The following is a 24,988-nucleotide window of genomic DNA, read 5'->3' as shown; positions in this document are numbered from 1 at the left end:
ACTCCTAGCCCAATTTCCCACTTAGAACTTGATGACTCTTACTCGTGGCAAACAGGTAAAGTTACAGGACTTTACATAATATTTTTAAAAGATGTGCTTTAATGTTCCCATAAGAACACAGCTTGCTTGAAGAGCTTAGTGTTATCAAGTTTTAAAGGGATGTGGAAGTCAGGCGATACCACCTGCCATCTGGTCCAGCTACCCCCACATGGAGTGCAGACATACTTGGCTCACAACATAACCCAAGAGCATAACCTTTTAATTAGGATTTTACAAAAAAAGTCTTATAACAAATGGTTTTCTTCCAAGATATCGCTATGCCGAGGTCAGAAAATTTAGTTTTCCAAAATATAATCATTGTAACAATTGATCGTAGAGGATTAAACAATTGGCAAAACGGCACAGAGACTATTTTATTAACTGCAATCTTGAATGTCTTGAATGTTGGTACTGATAAACACAGTTTTTATTGGATAAGGTTTAAAAGTGGTCAGAATATTTCTCAAAAATCTGCCAGAGAGGTACCTTGTTAGGAATGTGCCCAGGTACAAGTGACTCCATGAAGAATGAATGCTGGCAACAGCGATGAGTAGAAGAAATACTAAACTGTAGAGTAATTGCTGATCAGTTAGTTAAGACCTCGTTTTCCTTATAATCCTAAAATGTTGCTTGAAAAATATGAACCTCTAAATACAGAGACCCAGAGTATACTCCCATTTCATAAAGATACATACTTCGACCAGACTAAATTTCTAAATGCTTTCTTTTTATATATATATTTATTTTTATTTGTTTATTTTTGGCTGCGTTGGATCTTCATTGCTGTGCACAAGCTTTCTCTAGTTGCAGTGAGCGGGGGCTACTCTTCGTCGTGGTGCGCAAGCTTCTCATTGCGGTGGCTTCTCTTGTTGCAGAGCACGGGCTCTACGTACGCGGGCTCAGTAGTTGTGGCGCACGGGCTTAGTTGCTCTGCGGCATGTGGGATCTTCAGGGACCAAGGCTCGAACCTGTGTCCCCAGCATTGGCAGGCAAGTTCTTAACCACTGTGCCACTAGGAAAGTCCCTCTAAATGCTTTCTCATCTTCTGCATCCTCTCATATGTTAGCCCTTCATCTTCACCATAGGCTAGACACTAAACATATTACCTTACAAACAGAAAACCTTCCACTAATGGTAATAATAGATTGGTTTAAAATAACCTCCAACAAAATGACAGTATAGTCTTAAACTGGGTGATAATATAATATGGTAAATTTAACAGTGGAGAGGAGGAACTACAAATCAAGAAATATATGCTGAATGATTGAGCAATCAACAATCAGTCAGTTGAAGACAACCAAGAATCCTTTTATTATAATCTGTAGGAAAAACAATCATGACCAAATCAATTTTACAAATGGACACATACCTTGAATGGGATTCTACTGGATGGACCAATAGAGATCCCATGCTACAACAGACTCCACTTAATCTTCAGTCTGAATTTGTAGCAATGATATAAACAAATTATTCCATATTGCTTTGGGGAAATTTTGTTTGTGCTGCAAATCTACTGCACTAAAGTACCCTCCAATTTTTTTGTCTTTATAAATTCATTCAGCCAATGACTGAATGAATGATTCATTAATGAATCAGTAAATGATTCATTAGTTCAGGTTCAGTACCCTTTTTTGCAAAGTGATTTCTATGGAATAGGTGTTTGCTGTGACTGGACTTACAAATAATTACCATTAGAATACTGGTATATCATAAAGGAAGACACATTAAGAATCAACATCCTCAAAAGAGACACCCAAGAAATAACTGGATGGGCTACCTCTGCTGAATAACAACTTGAGAACAAAAAGAACATAATACATGTTTTGGGGTAAATTAACTGGTGAGCCACCAGTTAAAAAGCAGAATGAGGCCAACTTCACTTGCTTTGTGAAGGGTACAGTACCATTATTTAATCACACACATTCAGGTGGCAAGATGCTAGATGGTTCTGTCAAAACATATGAATGGTGCACTGAGAGTTAGGAGTCCTGTGTCCTAGCCCTGGTTCAGCCATTAGGCTACTGAGTGGACCTAGAAATAGCATTTCACTTCACTTGGTTCCAGTTTCCTTGTATGTAAAATGAGCAGCAGTGACCACAAGGCCTTTTTCAGTAACAACTATTTTCATTCCTTCATGAAATAATCATTGAAATACCTTTTCCTTTTAAATTGGATGGACTGAAAGCCTCCAAGTATATGTGGAGTGAGCATGAGCTCAGTAGTGAGGAGTACGCTCTGAACCCAGACCTTCAGACAACTACCACAGTCCTTGACCATGGCTCAGGCTTCAGTTACCTTCTTCTTATACAGCATACTAGTATATGTCTGGTACTTGAAAAGTGTTAAAATGAAATACACATACATACACACACAATTATAACTAATTTGATTTTTCACTGGACTTTTCAGTCAACATGATTTCTTAGGGGAAGGGAAACTCTGAACCTCCCTGATCTCATCAATTAAAAGCACAAATACAAAAATTGTAAGACAGAAATTAATTTTTATAACATAAAATCTAAGAATTTCAAATATCAGGTCATGAAAACAAGTTTTGCCTCTTTTATGTTAATCTACATTTCAATTCCAAAACTACATATGAAAACAATGTCATTTTCAATTTTTTATGACAATTCATTTTTTCCTTTCATAATTTCTTCTTTGTGAACTGAGAAAGTACTTACCACTCACTAAAGGAAAAAAGGCAAAATTTGCTTACATATGCCATCATTAATAATCGTGTCAAAATAAAATGTATAATATAATCCTTAACATTGTACTAATCTAAGATAAAATAGTTCTCACTTAAAATTACCTCTTCATAATATATCACACAAAAATGATGGACTGATTTTAAAAATTCCTAAAAGGGTTGAAAACACTATAAATTACTATGAAAATGGTCCATGGGTCAAAAGAGGTTGGGAAATGCTGATCTCAGAGGTCTATTTCAGCTCTAAAATTCTTTATGTTAAATGAGACACCTCTGACTTTTCTAAAGTAGTAGAAAGTAAACTTGTAGAGATTGCTAAATCCCCCATCTCCCCCACTAGATATTTCCAAATTCACATGAATATAGCATAACAAGTCTAAAAACTTAAACATATGAAAACCTAGACATGGTAAAAATAAGTGCATTTAAAATGTGAACTTATCTACTCTATCTTTCCCCATTATCTATTTGCTGGGTTGGTAATTTACGTTATTCATTGTGCCATTTGAACTTAAAAATTTGTGAGACATCAGCCTGAATACATTGTTATGCCCTGGTAATAAACTGGATTTTAAACGTGCCTAGATTTCTAACCGAAATTTTCAGCAACATCATTCAACTCACTGAGACTACCCTTTCAAAGAATCAAGCCATTGAAAGGGGCAAGAAAAGAAACAAGATCTCAAGACATCCACAACTTTGAACTCATGGACCAGAAAGGGCGGGGTCGGGGGGTGAGGCTGCTGCCTACTAAGAGGATATACTCAGGCCCACTTACTTCCTTACAGGAGAGTATGGATCTTAAGCAAAATTACATCATCTATCAAAGACTTAGGTTCCAGAAAGGACTGGATTATAACTGGCCCTGGATTTTAGTGATATGTATAAGGGGGTACCAACATTTTTCTGTAGAAAGCCACATAGTAAATATATTAGGTTTTGCAGGCCATATAGTCTCTGCCACAACTATTCAACTGCCATTGCAGTGAAAAATCAGTCATAGAAAATACGTAAAACAGTGAACATGGGTGTGTTCTAATAAAGCTTTATTTACAAACACAGGTGGTAGACAGGACTCAGCCTGCAGTCTGAGATCTGATCTACAATAACTTTTTAAATGATGCAATTGAAGGATGGAATAATGTGTGGAAATGTCCAAAAGAAGTGAAAGAATTGGAGAATCTTAACGACTGCAAATACATAAGATTTTAAACCCATTTGATTTGCACTTGGGGGGATCTCTATTTAATGTAGTAACAAGTATAAGCATAAGATTTACCCTTTCAAAGTGCAATAAACTTACACTACTTCCTCACAACTAACCTCCTGATGAGGCAGATCAAGTAGTATTAGATAAGGAAATTAAGACTGAGACATCCTGACTTTTCAAAGATTGCTGAGTTAGTTAAGTGGCAGAGCTAGCACTGGCCTTCAGGTTTTCTGACACTTCTGATGGCTCCTTCAAATGAAATTATGTTTAACACACACACACACACACACACACACACCACACAGTTTGTTTTCAAGACAAATTAATGCCACAGAGTAAACGTTTACTACCAGATTAAGGTGATTATGAAAAGCTTAGGAAACAACTAAAATTAGCAATAAAATAAGTATAAGGTATCAATTGACAAATTTAGTAGGGTTCAGCCATTGAAGTTTCTTGCACTGAACTAAATAATTTGAAATGTTACCCGGAGTTATAAAATACCTTTTGTAACAAATACTTTCATGCTTTTCTTTGAAAAAATCAGCTCTACATATGGTCAGGGTAGCAGATACATCCATTTAACAGGGAGACCTCCTTCTGTTTCAATTATCTTTATCCCTGGTCTTCAAAGCATTCATTCAAACAATATATTCATGGGCTACAGTGAAGTTTTACAAAATTGAAAAATCCAAACATGAAATTATTGTGCCATGTCTAACATGATATTCATGTGGAATTCTTTGCACTAAATTGACAAAATTTCTCTCTTGTAGTGATAATTATCAACTGAGAGCCATATTCAAAGAATAAGATGCAGATTAAGTTATTTAATAAATTGAGCTTTTGGTGTATCATCATGAAAGTGACGGTGTAGGAGATTAATGTGCTCCTTTAATAGTTAGCATCTAATAAGAAAAAAGCAAAGGCCAAGTTAATATATAATGATACCTTCTTGCCAAATGACTTCATGGGGCATTGCCGGAACAAAAGTTTCATGGAAAGTGGAATGGAGGAGAGTAGTGAGAAAACTGAATCATCACATGGCACACACTAATAGAAGCAAGCCAAATTCCGAAGAACCTTTGGAACACCACACACAGTCCCACTATAATACTCCCATTTTAAATTAATAATGAGGAGGCTTCCCTGGTGGCGCAGTGGTTAAGAATCTGCCTGCCAAGGCAGGGGACACGGGTTCGAGCCCTGGTCCGGGAAGATTCCACATGCCACGTAACAACTAAGCCCGTGCGCCACAACTACTGAGCCTGCGCTCTAGAGCCTATGCTCGGCAACAAGAGAAGCCACCCCAATGAGAAGCCCGTGCACCACAACGAAGAGTAGCCCCCCCCCCACTGCAACTAAAGAAAGCTCGTGTGCAGCAACAAAGGCCCAATGCAGCCAAAAATAAATAAACAAATAAATACATTTATTTAAAAAATTTAAAATTAATTAATTAATTAATAGTGAGGTTCCTATATTTATACATAAGAACTTAACAAGTCATTTTCAAGAAATGTAGAAGAGTGAAGAATTTTTCATTAAAGCACATTTAAAAATTTTTCAATATTGTATTTTGAGCAGCACTAACAAATGGACTGGCCCATCAAAATGATGGATAAGTAACTTTAAATGAATTCAGTACATAAAAGAAAAAACTAACCATGATAATGACAATTATTAAAATGATAATCCCATCAGGCTCAAAATCCAAAGAATCAACTTAATAAGTAAAATATTAAAGAGAAAAATATATTTTTCTATGATTAAATCCACCATCAGTCCTTTAGTTTTCCTAAAACATCACAAAAAACATTAAATTAATGTTAATTTAAACTTTAATGGTTTTTATAGTAAATTTATATAGTAATCTGTAAATCGAGTTTAGTTTTATAGCTGTATAAAAGCTATACACACAGGAAACTAATGTCTAATTTAATGTTTGTCCAAATTTAAACAAAATACCATACAAGATGGCTAAAAATAATTTCTGTCAATACTAGGAGTCCAAGAGAATACACTACTTTAACATAAACCAGATTTGGTTCTTTAAAAGTTGGGGATGCACAGTCCCTTTCTATGAGGCAGCCTTTTCTTCTCTGACAAGAGTCAGAATGGAAGGAGGAGCTGTTCCAGACTAACTACAGGTCATCCTCAGCATGATTCTTGAACTGTCTTGGTACAGGTCTGATCAGCAGCCAAATATTCCCCTTGTGTCCCTTTGCCCCCAAGGAACCCATTTGCCTATTTTATGTGTTCCAGCACATCTAATGATAACATAGTTACTATCTTATGAGATTTTCTTACCACGACCACTTCTTGCAAGTATCTTGAAATACACTCCTATGCCCAATTTATTTATATCTTTTGTAATGAGGTCTTGAAAAAAATAAGGTGGAATTAGAAATTGCTCTGTAACTTAAAAGAAACTCAGTTCAATGCAATTCAATTCAATGTATACCAGCACTCATAGGTAAAAGACATTTTCAATGCATTAAGGATAGAGAGCTAAATTAGGTAATGGTCTCTACACCAAAGTAGAGACAGTCTTACTGAGACCACATTTCATCCACTATTCAGTAGATGATGTATTTCAAGCCAACAAAGGGAAAACATTTCTTAATTTGGTAATTATTTTTAATTTAATTTAAATACACTGGCTTTTTTTTTTAACATCTTAGCAATAGTGATAATAGCAAGAGATCATGAGCACTTACTCTACTAGGCATTGCACTAAGCAACCTGCATGTATTATCTCATCTCATCTTCAGAACAAGCTTATGAGGCAAGAATAATTGTTATCTCCATTTTAAAATGGACAACCTACAGCATTTATAGCTTGCAAAACACATCTAACAGAATTAGGTGGAAAGACAAAATTGCCACTTTTTAGGCCAAAAATAACTGAGTATTGGCAATTATCAATAAATGTGGTAGTTAATACGTAATGAAAAAATATTTTAAGAAGTTTTGGTCTAACATCCTCTATAGCATAAAATAACTAGGTCTCATTTTTCCCATTTCCATATCACTAGTTCATCTACCAATTTAATGTATTACTGGTGGATGCCTAATAAAGAGTCATCTTTTTGTGTTCAATTGAAGTATAGTTGATTTACAATGTTATGTTAGTTTCCATGTACATCAGTAATTCAGTTTATTTATATATTATATATTAATATATAATATATATTTATTTTTCAGATTTTTTCCATTATAGGTTATAACAAGATATTGACTATAGTTCCCTGTGCTATACAGTAGGTCCTTGTTGTTTATCTATTTTATATATAATATAGAAGGCCATCTCCTACACAGAATTCTGAGTAGAGAGTAAAAAAGATGACTTTGTATCTTAATTAGGAAGTTTGCAAAAATCTTAATATCTTTACTTTTCTCAACACAATCAGGGAAGTTTTCCTATTTCTTATGTCACAGCTCCTCTTTTGGTCTGATTAAGTCCAGTTTTGTACTCTGTACCAAGTCTGTACATGTGAGATTTTTAACTGTAGAAAAATATAATAAAATGTCCATCAATACTACAAAAACAATAAAAGGCATGAATGACACTGCGCTTTCAGGTAGGGCTTGGGCCCCCTCCTCTTATAGTACCTTTTGTAAACATAAAATTGCTTGCAAAGAACTCATATAAGCACAAGATAAACAATATAAAATGTGCTTTTTAAAATGTACACAGGCAACCTAGAAATCAACATCTGTAACTCGGAACACTTTAATGGTTTGATCAATTTTCAACTCTCTAAAATAGATTATTCTCAGAACAGTTTACTAAAGGATTCTACGGAATTTTGGCAGGGCCACATTTAAACAATCCCAGACAAGCGAAAAACCATGGTTATGATTTCAAGACTTCCAGAAAGAGAAGTATATGATAACCATTGATATGCTGATGCAATTTTAACAATTATCAAATTACCCTATGTAGCCTAAATCCATCATGTTATACATCATCTTTATTTCCTGTCATTTCTTTTCTTAGTGAACTAGAATTAGTATTAAATAGGCGTGGGGTGGACCCTTAGTCTTCTGTTAATGCATATAGAGTTTCATTAGCCTAAAATGTGAATAATCGTTTAGAGAGTAGATACTATAAACCCTATCAAAACAATGTACAAAATTCAATGCACTGAGTCATAATCACCTATTACAGTCATTGACCAAAATCTCAACAGAGAAACTCTACCAAGCATTTCTCAGGAAAACAAGCGAGGGCTAGAATCTTTACATTTAAGGAAGTTTCATACATTCCTGGGTCTCAGGCCTGAGATTACATTCAAAAAAGCAAGTTCTGCTCCTACTCTAACACGACAGCAAATGGTATCACACAACAGTTTTACAAAAACAATGTCCTCAAATTGTTAAAAATCAAGAAATCGCGTGTAGATGAACTTACCCAAGTGAGCCTGCAGCCCAGGACTACAGTGGAAATATACTGATTCTGGTATGAAAAGTTAATTCACTACTTCACTGCTCTCCTGTCAGGTAGTTTTCTTGGTTCTCCTAACATTATATTGATTTCCACTGATTTAACTTGCTTAATTCTAAAGGTGTATCTTGAAATGGACACTTCATTGGTTTTCATTTTCATTGGTTTCCCCAGAGTCTACTTAAAATGTGGCACAGAATTAAATAATTTAAAGACCAACTATAGGTAATCACACCTCCACTTCTAAAATTAAAAACTCCTGTTAAGGGCTTCCCTGGTGGTGCAGTGGTTGAGAGTCCGCCTGCCGACGCAGGGGACACGGGTTTGTGCCCCAGTCTGGGAGGATCCCACGGGCCGCGGAGCGGCTGGTCCCGTGAGCCATGGCCGCTGAGCCTGCGCGTCCGGAGCCTGTGCTCCGCAACGGGAGAGGCCACAGCGGTGAGAGGCCCACGAACCGCAAAAAAAAAAAAAAAAAGCTCCTGTTAAACACCTTTGAAAACAAAGTGCTTCATTTTCCTGGCCCATAATTCAGGTGACGTCAAATATTAAACATTTTTGATAAAACATCAATATTTTTTGTTTTATATCAAAATTTGTATGCCCATAAAATATCACCTTCACATATTCCCTCTGTTCTTTCTTTGCATCTGATATTGACAAAATGAAACTGGAATCACTACATTTTTGGCCCACTGCACAGTGACTGCTACCAAAATTATGTAACCATCCTAAAGCCCATTTCCTCTAAGCACCACCATCTAATTTGTCAAGTCTCCTACAGGAACCAAGGCATGTGGAAAACAGATGGAGAAAAGCATAGCTGATTAGGAATTGAAAAGAGATTTATCAGAGAAAGAAACAGAAGTAGGATTGGAAGAGGGTAAAGTCCAAGAGACACAAGGTCTGTTATAGCCACTGAATTTTGTATTTTCAAAAACTGGATTTTTGTATCAGGATGCAGAATGTTCCGTGCATAGGTTCTCAAGATGAGGGGGTCTTAACCTGTATGCATAAGTCTTAATAGGATCATTTCCTCTGAAATACTTTGCAAAACTTGAGTGTGTGTATGTGTGTATGTGTGTGTGTGTGTGTGTGTGTGTGTGTCTGTACGCACACACACATGCATAACTTTCATCAGAATCTCAAAGGAATCCTTGACCCCAACTAAGTTATGAACCACTTCTCTAGAAGGTAAAGCTACTGAATATCCATCTCTCTCTAGCACAGCAGGAGAAAAAACCCAGTTACTTCCATGAGTGCTTTCTCCTGCAACTTTCTTTATGGGTCAGAGGACTTATTTGAATTACAGGTTACCAGCTACAAGGTGGGCACTCATAGTCACATTCACTAGGATGAAAACTTCCCCTCAACTACCCACACTGAACACAACATGTAAACAGATACATTCAGGGGCATTTTGATAAATAGCGTACTCTATAGGTATGGGGCAGGGCATCTTACAGTCAAGAAAAAGCTACCTCAAACTTCCAATACAAAAGGAAGAATGTTAGGAGAGAAGAAAGAATGAATGCCGTATTTAAGGAACAGGATAATACTGAAAAGACTGGACATTAGTGTCTTTTATAATGCTCCAAAGTAATCCCAATATTTCTGTCGCTATCAGTTAATCAAAGACATTGGGGATGAGTAACGAGTATAAACTACTTATACTAAGGTTGGGAATTTCTTGTGACTGACTGACACTCCATCATCTCTCTCTGGAAATACTGATATTGGGCCAGGCACAACAGATAAGGTATAAATTAACTTGTGTTATAGCCTCTGTTTTTTCTGTATCTTCTCTGACCATAAAGAGAACTTTGCTCACTGGATCTGTCAGCTAAACAAACATCCATCATCAACAATTAACATGTATACACACACACACGCATACGCACATGTACACATACACATACGCACATGTACACATACACATCTACATACATAAAGATAAAACATATTCAAAGGTTTTGAAAATCAGATGTAGATATAGGAACTGGTACATTTCTACCAAACCAATTTTGTTATAGTTTTCAGTTCAATGGTGAGCCCTCAAGCAATCCCATTCTCTTGTCTTGTTCTTTTAAAAGCACTCAAGCTCTCTTAAGGAACTCACTTTCTATTATTTTACAGCATACCTTCCAAAGGAACCCCAGCAAACAGTAAGAAAGGTACAGACCTATCAGCTATTTTGCATGCCAAACTAAACTAGTTCTCAATACCATTGGAACCCTCTCAAAAGTATGTTCACATATTAAATGCCCAGACCTTTCAAGATATTTGAACAAGAGATTAAGCCTTGTATTTCACACTCTCACCAATTTGAAATATTCATGTGGAGATAGGGTGGGTATGATGTCCAGGAGTTATCATCAGGAAATACCTGATGACATCATGAAAACTCGGCTAACCTTAAAGTAACTCCTACCAAGATTTACAAACCAAGAGGACTGAAGATTCACCAATGTAGGAATACAGATGAAAACCAACATTCTTCTGGCCAGCAAAATGAATCTGTATTACACATGAAAATATTGTTCAAACTCGAAAAATCATTTGATTCTGATTTTTCACATTTGATTTTTACCTGACTAGAAACCCCCCTAAGCTAAATTTTGGACACAGGTTGACTAGAATCAAAACACAAAAGGCAGAGCTGAGTCTAACAATCTGTTTTCATCAAACAAAAAAAATTTGCCTAGGATCTGCTTTCCTTTAATTCTGATAATAAATTGTAATTCTAACCTTTATACTTTATTATTTCTATGTCATATCATAGCTTATTGGAGAGAATCTAGTAACAGCTAAGAGACAGTATCTTTTTTAAAGTCTGTGAATTTTCAAATATTGATTGTTTCTCTACTTTATATAGTCAACTATTGGTAGGATTCCTCTGAAATTTCATTTTTTGTAAGAAATTTGGTTTCAAATTATATTTCAAATTGGTTTGGATTTTTCTATCATTATTATAATCCATAAGATTTATTTACTTATTCGCTTATAAAGCTTCATAAGCATCCCGAGAAACCCTTAATGACTTCAGCAGACACCATTTTTATTTATTAGCAGAAACCAAAGCCACTTTTTTGTACTTACTTCTGGAAACTTCTAACAGTTCTTTCCTTTTTTATTATCAGTAGCTTCAGTTGCTTCCTACATTTAGAGGAAAAAATTTTGCTGTTCTACTTTAAAAATTCAAATATAAATATTTCAGTGGTTTAAAATCAACTCACTGATGCAATATAAAAACTATAAATGTCATATCTAGTGTCACAAGTGGAGCTATCCAAGGAAACATGACAGGATTCCTCCAAAGTTGTTACTGGAATTAAAAAGTGGCTTGAGGGACTTCCCTGGTGGCGCAGTGGTGAAGAATCCGCCTGCCAGTGCAGGGGACACGGGTTCGAGTCTTGGTCCAGGAAGATCCCACATGCTGTGGAGCAACTAAGCCCGTGCGCCAAAACTACTGCGCCTGCACTCTAGAGCCTGTGAGCCAGAACTACTGAGCCCTCGTGCCGCAACTATTGAAGCCCACGCGCCTAGAGCCCGTGCTCCGCAACAAGAGAAGCCACAGCAGTGAAGAGTAGCCCCCACTCGCCACAACTAGAGAAAGCCCGCGCTCAGCAGTGAAGACCCAACACCCCCAAAAATAAGTAAGTAAAATAAATAAATTTATTTTTTAAAAACTGGCTTGATTTTGTTCTGCCTTCATCATCATCAGTCTTTAGGAAGCTATGTTGCAGAGTGACTTTTTTTTTAAACAGCAAGCAGTAGCATTCATGCTAAGGAATAAACCATCTTGGAATAAGAAACCCTTCATATGCCACTTTGCACGTAGAAGACAAGCCCAACTGGAAGATAAAAACAAGTAAAAAAAGCACTGAACTGCTGTTCATGCACAAACACAGAAATTAGGAGGTGAGGAGGTAGGGAGAAGGAGAGGAGAAATAGAATAGAGAAAGAAAAAGAAGTGATTGCTTAACATGGCAAAAGGCTGAAGCCTTCAGAGAAAAGTAGTCAGAAATTTCTGGTGATGAGAGGCCAAACAACTTCCCTGAATAAATCCACGTAATATTTTTAAGTTGCTTAGATCACTGCAAAGCAAAATTCTTCCTTTGCTTCCAAACCTTTAACAAAGTCAGTTGCTCAAATACATCTTATGTGAGTGGTTTGGGGGAAACTGGAGGCAACGGCTAACTTCCAGTATCCAGATTGCTGTGGAATGCAGAGATTTCCAGGGGAAAAAAAGCTGGATAGTGTGTGGTTAATGTGGGGACTAGGAAGTCACTGGAAGCAAGCACTTAAGAGTCAGGAGGGGCCATGAAAAAAAAAAAATTAACTGCATTTTTAGTAAGAGATTGGGTTTCCTGCAGGACATGTTGTCTAACCACTAACTTAAATCTCAAAGGACAAACTAATGTCAGCTGACATCTGGGTAACCCTTACAGTCTTTGTGTGGTTAAACTTCTCCTCTCATAGGCTTCTGTGAATCAACGACTTCTTCGCCAAGTCAAAGGAACCCTGTGTGACCTAATTTCAGGAGGTCAATTTTAAATGGTCTCCTGTCACACATGTACATTTCTTCCTTTTTCCAGATTTTTATAGTTTTTAATTTCCTATCTGACACGGTGGAAAAGGGGGAAAATCCTGATTTGTATTCTGTTTGGTAATAGAAATGACTCATGAGAATGCCCTTGAGCTGAGAAATCCCAGTTGCCATGACTTTGGCTTTTACTCAACTGAGGAAAGCTCAGGTTGACCCCAAGCCCAGTCTGCTGCCCCAGCAGCTCCCAGGTTACAAAATCAAGGCAGTGAGGGGAGTGACAGCAATGTCCGAAGCCTGCCTTTGTAGCCCAGGTATATATGGTGCTGGTGTACCACAAACCCCAGCATTTCTTTTTAATCAGTCTCAAGATAGAATTGGACTCTGGCTTATAGCTGAAAATGAGAAATAAATTGATTGCACTTTCTGTCCCATGTATCCCGGTACTTCTTGCTTACAATAATATGGAGATAAAGATTCATTGTGTGTGTAAAATTGGCTTTCCTACACATTCTGTTGCTCTTAAAACAAAAATAAGATTCCCAGGGTAAAAAAAAAAAAAAAAAAATGTGCAAAAGAAAACAACCAAAGCAGGGAGGAAGTAATAGCGAAAAGAAAACAAATAGTAAAGGTCCATTAAAAAACAACACGCAGGGGGGGACCTTGAAGATGGCGGAAGAGTAAGACGCGGAGATCGCCTTCCTCCCCACGGATACACCAGAAATACATCCACACGTGGAACAACTCCTATAGAACTCCTACTGAAGGCTGGCAGAAGACCTCAGACCTCCCAAAAGGCAAGAAACTCCCCACGTAACTGGGTAGGGCAAAAGAAAAAACAGAGACAAAAGAATAAGGACGGCACCTGCACCAGTGGGAGGGAGCTGTGAAGGAGGAAAAGTTTCCACACACTAGGAAGCCCCTCCGCGGGCGGAGACTGCGGGAGGCAGAGGGGGGAGTTTCGGGACCGCGGAGTAGTGCACAGCGACGGGTGCGGAGGGCAAAGCGGGGAGATTCCTGCACAGACGATCGGTGCCGACCGGCACTCACCAACCCGAGAGCCTTGCTGCTCACCCACCGGGGCGGGCGGGGCTGCGAGCTGAGGCTCGGGTTTTGGTTTTGGACGGAGCTCAGGGAGAGGACTGGGGTTGGCGGCTTGAACATAGCCTGAAGGGGTTAGTGCACCACGACTAGCCGGGAGGGAGTTCGGGGAAAAGCCTGCACCGGCCGAAGAGGCAAGAGACTTTTTCTTCCCTCTTTGTCTCCTGGTGCGCGAGGAGAGGGGTTTAAGAGCGCTGCTTAAAGGAACTCCAGAGACGGGCGCGAGCCGCGGCTAAAAGCGCGAACCCCAGAGACGGGCGCGAGCCGCGGCTGAGGGCGCGAGCCCCCGAGACGGGCGCGAGCCGCGGCTGAAAGCACAAACACCAGAGACGGGCGCGAGCCGCGGCTGAGGGCGCAAGCCCCCGAGACGGGCGCAAGCCGCGGCTGAAAGCGCAAACCCCAGAGACGGGCGCGAGCCGCGGCTAAAACCGCGGACCCCAGAGACGGGCGGGAGACGCTAAGGCTGCTGCTGCCGCCACCAAGGGGCCTGTGTGCGAGCACAGGTCACTCTCCACACCCCTCTTCCGCGGAGCCTGTGCAGCCCGCCACTGCCAGGTTCCCGGGATCCAGGGACAACTTCCCCGGGAGTACGCACGGCGGGTCTCAGGCTGGTGCAACGTCACGCCGGCCTCTGCCGCAACGTCACGCTGCCTCTGCAGCTGCAGGCCCGCCCCGCACGTAGTGCCCCTCCTACCCCCATCCCCCAACCCCCGGCCTGAGTGAGCCGGAGGCCCCGAATCAGCGGCTCCTTTAACCCCGTCCTGGCTGAGCGAAAAAACAGACGCCCTCCAGCGACCTACACGCAGAGGCAGGGCCAAATCCAAAGCTGAGCTCCTGTGAGCTGTGAAAACAAAGAAGAGAAAGGGAAATCTCTCCCAGCAGCCACAGAAGCAGCGGATTAAAGCTCCACAATCAACTTGATATACCCTGCATCTGTGGAATACCTGAATAGACAAGGAATGATCCCAAATTGAAGAGGTGGAATTTAGGAGCGAAATCTATGATTTTTTTCCCTTTTCCTCTTTTTGTGAAGGTGTACGTGTATGCTCCTGTGTGACATCTAGTCTGTATACTCTAGCTTCCACCATTTGTCCTAGGGCTCTATCCGTCCATGACTTTTTTTTAAAAATTCTTTTTCTTAATAATTAAGTTTAATTGTAATAACTTTATTATACTTTACCTTCGTTCTTTCTTTCTTTCCTTCCTTCCCTCCCTCCTTTAGACAACGAATCACCCCAAATTGAGGAGGTGGTCTCAGGGAGCAGGATTTATGATTTTTCCCCCTTTACCTCTTTTTGTGAAGGTGTATGTGTATGCTTCTGTGTAAGATTTTCTCTGTATAGCTTTGCTTCCAACATTTGTCCTAAGGTTCTATCCGTCCCTTTTTTTTTTTCTAAATATTTTTTAATTCAATAACTATATTATACTTTATTTTATTTTTACTGTATCATCTTTCTTTCTGTCTTTTTTTCCTTCTTTCCCTCCTTCCTTCCTTCCTCCCTCCCTCCCTCCCTCCCTTTCTTTCCTTCTTTGCTTCTTTCTTCCTTCCTTCCTTTCCTCCTTTCCTTCTTTCTTTCCTCATACTTCTACTAATTCTCTCTACTTTTTCTCCCTTTTATTCTGAGCCGTGTGGATGAAAGGCTCTTGGTGCTCCAGCCAGGAGTCAGGGCTCTGCCTCTGAGGTAGGAGAGCCAACTTCAGGTCACTGGTCAACAAGAGACCTCCCAGCTCCACATAATATTAAACAGCGGAAATCTCCCAGAGACCTCCATCTTAACACCAGCACCCAGCTTCACTCAACGACCAGCAAGCCACAGTGCTGGACAACCTATGCCAAACAACTAGCAAAACAGGAACACAACCCCACCCATTAGCAGAGAGGCTGCCTAAAATCATAATAAGGCCACAGACACCCCAAAACACACCACCAGACGTGAACCTGCCCACTAGAGAGACAAGATCCAGCCTCATCCAGCACAACACAGGCACTAGTCCCCTCCACCAGGAAGCCTACACAACCCACTGAAACAACCTTAGCCACTGGAGACAGACATCAAAAACAACGGGAACTACGAAAGTGCAGCCGGCAAAAAGGAGACCCCAAACACAGTAAGATAAGCAAAATGAGAAGACAGAAAAACACACAGCAGATGAAGGAGCAAGATAAAAACCCACCAGACCTAACAAATGAAGAGGAAATAGGCAATCTACCTGAAAAAGAATTCAGAATAATGATAGTAAGGATGATCCGAAATCTTGGAAGTAGAATGGACAAAATGCAAGAAACAGTTAACAAGGACCTACAAGAACTAAAGATGAAACAAGCAACGATGAACAATGCAATAAATGAAATTAAAATCACTCTAGATAGGATCAATAGCAGAATAACTGAGGCAGAAGAACGGATAAGTGACCTGGAAGATAAAGTAGTGGAAATAACTACTGCAGAGCAGAATAAAGAAAAAAGAATGAAAAGAACTGAGGACAGTCTCAGAGACCTCTGGGACAACATGAAACGCACCAACATTCGAATTATAGGGGTTCCAGAAGAAGAAGAAAGAAAGAAAGGGACTGAGAAAATATTTGAAGAGATTATAGTTGAAAACTTCCCTAATATGGGAAAGGAAATAGTTAATCAAGTCCAGGAAGCACAGAGGGTCCCATACAGGATAAATACAAGGAGAAACACGCCAAGACACATATTAATCAAACTGTCAAAAATTAAATACAAAGAAAGCATATTAAAAGCAGCAAGGGAAAAACAACAAATAACACACAAGGGAATCCCCATAAGGTTAACAGCGGACCTCTCAGCAGAAACCCTACAAGCCAGAAGGGAGTGGCAGGACATACTGAAAGTGATGAAGGAGAATAGCCTGAAACCAAGACTACTCTACCCAGCAAGGATCTCATTCACATTTGATGGAGAAATTAAAACCTTTACAGACAAGCAAAAGCTGAGAGAGTTCAGCACCACCAAACCAGCTTTACAACAAATGCTAAAGGAACTTCTCTAGACACGAAACACAAGAGAAGGAAATGACCTATAGTAGCGAACCCAAAACAATATATAAAATGGAAATAGGAACATACATATCGATAATTACCTTAAATGTAAATGGACTAAATGCTCCCACCAAAAGACACAGATTGGCTGAATGGATACAAAAACAAGACCCTTATATATGCTGTCTACAAGAGACCCACTTCAGAACTAGAGACACATACAGACTGAAAGTAAGGGGATGGAAAAAGATATTCCATGCAAATGGAAACCAAAAGAAAGCTGGAGTAGCAATTCTCATATCAGACAAAATAGACTTTAAAATAAGGACTATTAAAAGGGACAAAGAAGGACACTACATAATGATCAAGGGATCGATCCAAGAAGAAGATATAACAATTGTAAATATTTATGCACCCAACATAGGAGCACCTCAATACATAAGGCAAATACTAACAACCATAAAAGGGGAGATCAACAGTAACACATTCATAGTAGGGGACTTTAACACCCCACTTTCACCCATGGACAGATCATCCAAAATGAAAATAAATAAGGAAACACAAGCTTTAAATGATACATTAAACAAGATGGACTTAATTGATATTTATAGGACACTCCATCCAAAAACAACAGAATACACATTTTTCTCAAGTGCTCATGGAACATTCTCCAGGATAGATCATATCTTGGGTCACAAATCAAGCCTTGGTAAATTTAAGAAAACTGAAATTGTATCAAGTATCTTTTCCGACCACAACGCCATGAGACTAGATATCAATTACAGGAAAAGATCTGTAAAAAATACAAACACATGGAGGCTAAACAATACACTACTTAATAATGAAGTGATCACTGAAGAAATCAAAGAGGAAATAAAAAAATACCTAGAAACAAATGACAATGGAGACACAACGACCCAAAACCTATGGGATGCAGCAAAAGCAGTTCTAAGGGGGAAGTTTATAGCAATACAAGCCCACCTTAAGAAGCAGGAAACATCTCGAATAAACAACCTAACCTTGCACCTCAAGCAATTAGAGAAAGAAGAACAAAAAAACCCCAAAGCTAGCAGAAGGAAAGAAATCATAAAAATCAGATCAGAAATAAATGAAAAAGAAATGAAGGAAACAATAGCAAAGATCAATAAAACTAAAAGCTGGTTCTTTGAGAAGATAAACAAAATAGATAAACCACTAGCCAGACTCATCAAGAAAAAAAGGGAGAAGACTCAAATCAATAGAATTAGAAATGAAAAAGGAGAAGTAACAACTGACACTGCAGAAATAAAAAAAATCATGAGAGATTACTACAAGCAACTCTATGCCAATAAAATGGACAATCTGGAAGAAATGGACAAATTTTTAGAAATGCACAACCTGCCAAGACTGAATCAGGAAGAAATAGAAAATATTAACAGACCAATCACAAGCACTGAAATTGAAACTGTGATTAAAAACCTTCCAACAAACAAAAGCCCAGGACCAGATGGCTTCACAGGTGAATTCTATCAAACGTTTAGAGAAGAGCTAACACCTATCCTTCTCAAACTCTTCCAAAATATAGCAGAGGGAGGAACACTCCCAAATTCCTTCTACGAAGCCACCATCACCTTGATACCAAAACCAGACAAGGATGTCACAAAGAAAGAAAACTACAGGCCAATATCACTGATGAACATAGATGCAAAAATCCTCAACAAAATACTAGCAAACAGAATCCAACAGCACATTAAAAGGGTCATACACCATGATCAAGTGGGGTTTATTCCAGGAATGCAAGGATTCTTCAATATACGCAAATCTATCAATGTGATAAACTATATTAACAAATTGAAGGAGAAAAACCATATGATCATCTCAATAGATGCAGAGAAAGCTTTCGACAAAATTCAACACCCATTTATGATAAAAACCCTCCAGAAAGTAGGCATAGAGGGAACTTTCCTAAACATAATAAAAGCCATATATGACAAGCCCACAGCAAACATCATCCTCAATGGTGAAAAACTGAAAGCATTTCCACTAAAATCAGGAACAAGACAAGGTTGCCCACTCTCACCACTCTTATTCAACATAGTTTTGGAAGTTTTAGCCACAGCAATCAGAGAAGAAAAGGAAATAAAAGGAATCCAAATTGGAAAAGAAGAAGTAAAGCTGTCACTGTTTGCAGATGACATGATACTATACATAGAGAATCCTAAAGATGCTACCAGAAAACTACTAGAGCTAATCAATGAATTTGGTAAAGTAGCAGGATACAAAATTAATGCACAGAAATCTCTGGCATTCCTATATACTAATGATGAAAAATCTGAAAGTGAAATCAAGAAAACACTCCCATTTACCATTGCAACAAAAAGAATAAAATATCTAGGAATAAACCTACCTAAGGATACGAAAGACCTGTATGCAGAAAATTATAAGACACTGATGAAAGAAATTAAAGATGATACAAATAGATGGAGAGATATACCATGTTCTTGGATGGGAAGAATCAACATTGTGAAAATGACTCTACTACCCAAAGCAATCTACAGATTCAATGCAATCCCTATCAAACTACCACTGGCATTTTTCACAGAACTAGAACAAAAAATTTTGCAATTTGTATGGAAACACAAAAGACCCCGAATAGCCAAAGCAATCTTTAGAACGAAAAAAGGAGCTGGAGGAATAAGGCTCCCTGACTTCAGACTATATTACAAAGCAACAGTAATCAAGACAGTATGGTACTGGCACAAAAACAGAAAGATAGATCAGTGGAACAGGATAGAAAGCCCAGAGATAAACCCACGCACATATGGACACCTTATCTTTGATAAAGGAGGCAGGACTGTACAGTGGAGAAAGGACAGCCTCTTCAATAAATGGTGCTGGGAAAACTGGACAGGTACATGTAAAAGTATGAGATTAGATCACTCCCTAACACCATACACAAAAATAAGCTCAAAATGGATTAAAGACCTAAATGTAAGGCCAGAAACTATCAAACTCTTAGAAGAAAACATAGGAAGAACACTCTATGACATAAATCACAGCAAGATCCTTTCTGACCCACCTCCTAGAGTAATGGAAATAAAAACAAAAATAAACAAATGGGACCTAATGAAACTTCAAAGCTTTTGCACAGCAAAGGAAACCATAACCAAGACCAAAAGACAACCCTCAGAATGGGAGAAAACATTTGCAAATGAAGCAACTGACAAAGGATTAATCTCCAAAATGTACAAGCAGCTCATGCAGCTCAATAACAAAAATACAAACAACCCCATCCAAAAATGGGCAGAAGACCTAAATAGACATTTCTCCAAAGAAGATATACAGAATGCCAACAAACACATGAAAGAATGCTCAACATCATTAATCATTAGAGAAATGCAAATCAAAACTACAATGAGATATCATCTCACACCAGTCAGAATGGCCATCATCAAAAAATCAAGAAACAATAAATGCTGGAGAGGGTGTGGAGAAAAGGGGACACTCTTGCACTGCTGGTGGGAATGTGAATTGGTTCAGCCACTGTGGAGAACAGTATGGAGGTTCCTTAAAAAACTACAAATAGAATTACCATATGACCCAGCAATCCCACTACTTGGCATATACCCTGAGAAAACCAAAATTCAAAGAGAGTCATGTACCAAAATGTTCATTGCAGCTCTATTTACAATAGCCAGGACATGGAAACAACCTAAGCGCCCATCATCGGATGAATGGATAAAGAAGATGTGGCACATATACACAATGGAATATTACTCAGCCTTAAAAAGAAATGAAATTGAGCTATTTGTAATGAGATGGATAGACCTAGAATCTGTCATACAGAGTGAAGTAAGTCAGAAAGAAAAAGACAAATACCGTATGCTAACACATATATATGGAATTTAAGGGAAAAAAATGTCATGAAGAACCTAGGGGTAAGATAGGAATAAAGACGCAGACCTACTGGAGAACGGACTTAAGGATATGGGGAGGGGGAAGGGTGAGTTTTGACAGGGCGAGAGAGAGTCATGGACATATACACACTAACAAACGTAGTAAGGTAGATAGCTGGGGGGAAGCAGCCGCAAGGCACAGGGATATTAGCTCGGTGCTTTGTGACAGCCTGGAAGGGTGGGAAGGGGAGAGTGGGAGGGAGGGAGACGCAAGAGGGAAGACATATGGGAACATATGTATATGTATAGCTGATTCACTTTGTTGTGAATCAGAAACTAACACACCATTGTAAAGCAATTATACCCCAATAAAGATGTTTAAAAAAAAAAAAAAAAAACAACACGCATTACCTGGCTAGGTCTTTTTCCCCATGAACTATGAGTTTGATGGGTTTGAACTGTACTGTGACTCTCCCTCAGAATAAAACACAGAAGACAGACATAGTTGTCTGCTTGGGCTTCTCTCTAGGCAGCTTTCTTGGAAGCTCAGAATGTCAGACAGTCTGAAGCAGAAAATGGGAAGGTGTGTGGTGTGAGAAACAATCTTCAGAATGGCCAAATGGGCTGGCCATAATTGCACAAGTCCTGCATGGCAAAGAAGGTCTGCAAAAGATGCCAGACTATTGTGTGGCTGCTGGAAGATTCTTGTCTAGAAATGGAACAGTTAGTGTTTCAGGAGAAGCCTTGGATACATACCAAGCTTGGTCAAAGTTCTACTTATATAGCCAGCCTAGGGGAAGCTAGCAGGGAAAAAAAAATGTGTGTAAATAGGCAGAGAGAAAAGGTGACCAGTGGCCATTTGGCAACAAGGCAAACCGCTGGTTCCTAAAAAGCATTTTTAGAGCTCTGCCTATAGCTTTTACTTACTTATTTATTCACCTACCTACTTACCTGCCTACCTACCCATCCACCCTACAGACTTGAAAAGAATCTTAAGGTACTGCCAAAACGTTAACCAGTCTTCTCCACCTGTACCTGAAAAATAGCAATACCTGGGGAGCTCATCAGACTCTGAAACAAGGGAGAAATGCCAAGGAGAATAAGTATAAGGGCTCCCTTATTTGTCAACGCAAACCTCAGAAGAAAGGAGACTTACTTGGGTCTTCAGTAAGTTTGGTTTAAATTTATTATTTTCTGTAGCAACTGAACCAAATACTGCACTAACTGCATTCTCCATGGGTCAAGTGCCTACAAGTTAGTGGAGACATTTGAAAATGAACATGGTAACAAAGGAAATTCTGCAAGCCCTGTGTGTCAGTGAGTGGTTAACTGGACAAATGGTACCAGCTCCTGATTCTTTTACTTCTGGCTATCAAACCTTTCATCAGTTAAAGTCAATGAGTTTTCAATGTCCTAAAAGGCAGAAAGGAGATTATAAGGTTTGCATAGAGATGTTTCAAACAAATACATGTATTTAGCAACAGTTCCACCGTTCCTTAGGCAGAAATAGTATATTACAGTGCAGAATATCATTTTTATTAAGGCTGAGGAATTTGTTACAAGTTGTGCAAAATCCCCCATACCATACGTTTTCCCATGTGGACAAAATTTATTTGGAGTTTGTCCTATGAAATAAATTTAAATATCAGTAAATTGATGGTGAGCTAAAAATAATAAACACTTATAAACACTTCTCTTTAACTAAGCATTACTGATGGAAACATTAAAATCAAGGGATGTAATTCTCTAGATATAGTCACGATGAGAGGAATTTTAGTACAAACACAATGAAACTCCTAGTTCAAGATTCACTTTCTAGCCCAGAGAAAAGATATTGGAAAGGAAGAGAGAGGAGAACATAACTTTTAAAAGCTAGGAATCTGACATCAAGTTGAATTTTACCACCTTTTTTTAAAGAGGCTCAGCCAGACAATAGGCAGTTTTCTCACTGCTATTTTCACTTTTTAATCTTTTGCAGCACAGCCCAACCAGGATGATTAACATTTACCCATCTGTCTGAATACAAAAGCCCTCAACTTTCTACAGATAGTTTTAATGTGCTATCAGTTAAACAAATTTTTCCTTTCACTGTGGTTTTTGGATTTCGAAATAAAACTGATTTACCTACATTGGGATTGGAGAAGATGGGAAGGTAGACTGGGCAGAGAGAATGTGAATTATTACTTTATCAGACCAGAGCTAAATGTCATCAGGTTACAACTCTATAGAACTGACACCCTCGGTAGCCATGCAACCAAAGGAAGCCAAGATTGGACAATGTACAGGTTCAAACGCATTTTCCATGTATCAGCTACACAAAAAGAAGGGATAAAATATGGATACATGTGAACTACATATATAGAGACATCTTGCTGGTTGAGTAAGGATACATGCTAAATAATTTATCCTAAAATATTTCCTTTTAAAAGCAAAAAAAAAAAAAAGCAACCAGGTTTTACTGTCCCAGCGACGGTATGACAGCAACAATTTACAATTTCCTTCCATCTCATTCTCTCATCCTCCCTCCCTCTGCCTCTCCACTCACCATCCATCCTCCATTTCCTGATAACTTCTCATCACGTTAGTTCATGCCTAATATAAAATGGTGGTGTGTGGAGGAATTTTTTAAAAAGATAGAAAAAGGAAAAGTGAGACAATATGATTGGGAAGAGGACAGGAGAAAGAGAAAGATTGAGAGAGACAGAGAGAATGTCAACGCCCCAGTCTGGCATTTGCCTATTTAAATTCAATCCTGCAGCCCTGGCTGAGCTGAGCGATAGATGGGCTGCGTTTTGAATTTCTGATCAGACAACTGATAGGTTATGAGAGAGGACATAATCCCATTGAGAAAGCCTTTTCTTCCAAGCGGGGGCAAGTAATAGCTTACCCTTGAAAGACAGCTCCTTGCTCTATCCTTTAAATGTATATGTGTATGTATACGTGTATGCGCTCACACTCATGTCTGTGTGTGTGTACACATATATAAATTTTCTGTTTCTTTAAAAAAAAAGTCAAAATAAGAATTTTATGATGCTAAATGTGTACTAATAATTGATGGTCACCTGCATCAGAAACAGAGACATGCCTGGGCAATCGGACACACTCGCCAAATAATCTGTATTTTTATCTTTTTTTAAATCTAATTAGAATTCTTTACTTTGCCCGTCTCATCTTAGTACCTAAATTGGTGGCCTGAAAAGAAAATGAAAATACTGAGCACAAACAACACGGGTGTTTTGAGTACACTCTCTGATTTGCTTCCCTTTCAGTATTTTGTGTTAACCTGAAAAAAGAAATATCATGCATATACAATGGACAATGTAATTCATGTACAATATTCAAAGAAAGAAACCAAGTCTTAAATGTACTTTTTACACACATGTAAAACAATAGTTTAAATTGCTTTGTGTAGTAATTATAGACAGTTAATTACTCTAGCTCTAGTTAAGCGGTACACTAACCAAGAGGTTTGCAGGTTAATTGAAACTTGTGTAACAGTGACAAGCTATTGAGTAACCAAGTCAAGACTTTGCAACAGCATATGGGTACTGCACGGTAAAAAGTTAGAAACTGTAAATCTGATACCAGGGCTTGCTGGAGTCAAGTCTATTAGCCTCTGTGCACCACATACACCTACTAGAAAAAGACCTCCATGTCCAATTTACAAGCATAGGAAAAAGTCACTCCGAATTATACAAATGTAATAGACAGCATAGCAGGCAAGGGAGATGTTTATAAACAAAAGCAGGGAAAGCTTAAAATGTAAGCTTTTAGAGGAAGAAAGGCCATTGGATCTCATCCTTATCCCATTTTGAGTGACATCAAATGAGATGAATAGCATCTTGTGCTCTTGATTTTCCTTCTTTCACCAAACAGCATCCCGGTACCTAACAGAAATTTACTGCTAAGGAGGAGGACGAAAAAGGGTTACAGGTCTATATTTTACATACTGTTCAACTTATGGTTGGGACCCACTGCAGGGAAAATGTAGCATCCCATTTAACCTAGAGTTCTGTAAGCCAGTTTTTGGATATATATATGTGTATGTGTGTGT

Source organism: Phocoena sinus, chromosome 19, assembly GCF_008692025.1.
Source record: "Phocoena sinus isolate mPhoSin1 chromosome 19, mPhoSin1.pri, whole genome shotgun sequence".
NCBI lineage: Eukaryota > Metazoa > Chordata > Mammalia > Artiodactyla > Phocoenidae > Phocoena > Phocoena sinus.
This window is presented reverse-complemented; position numbering follows the sequence as displayed.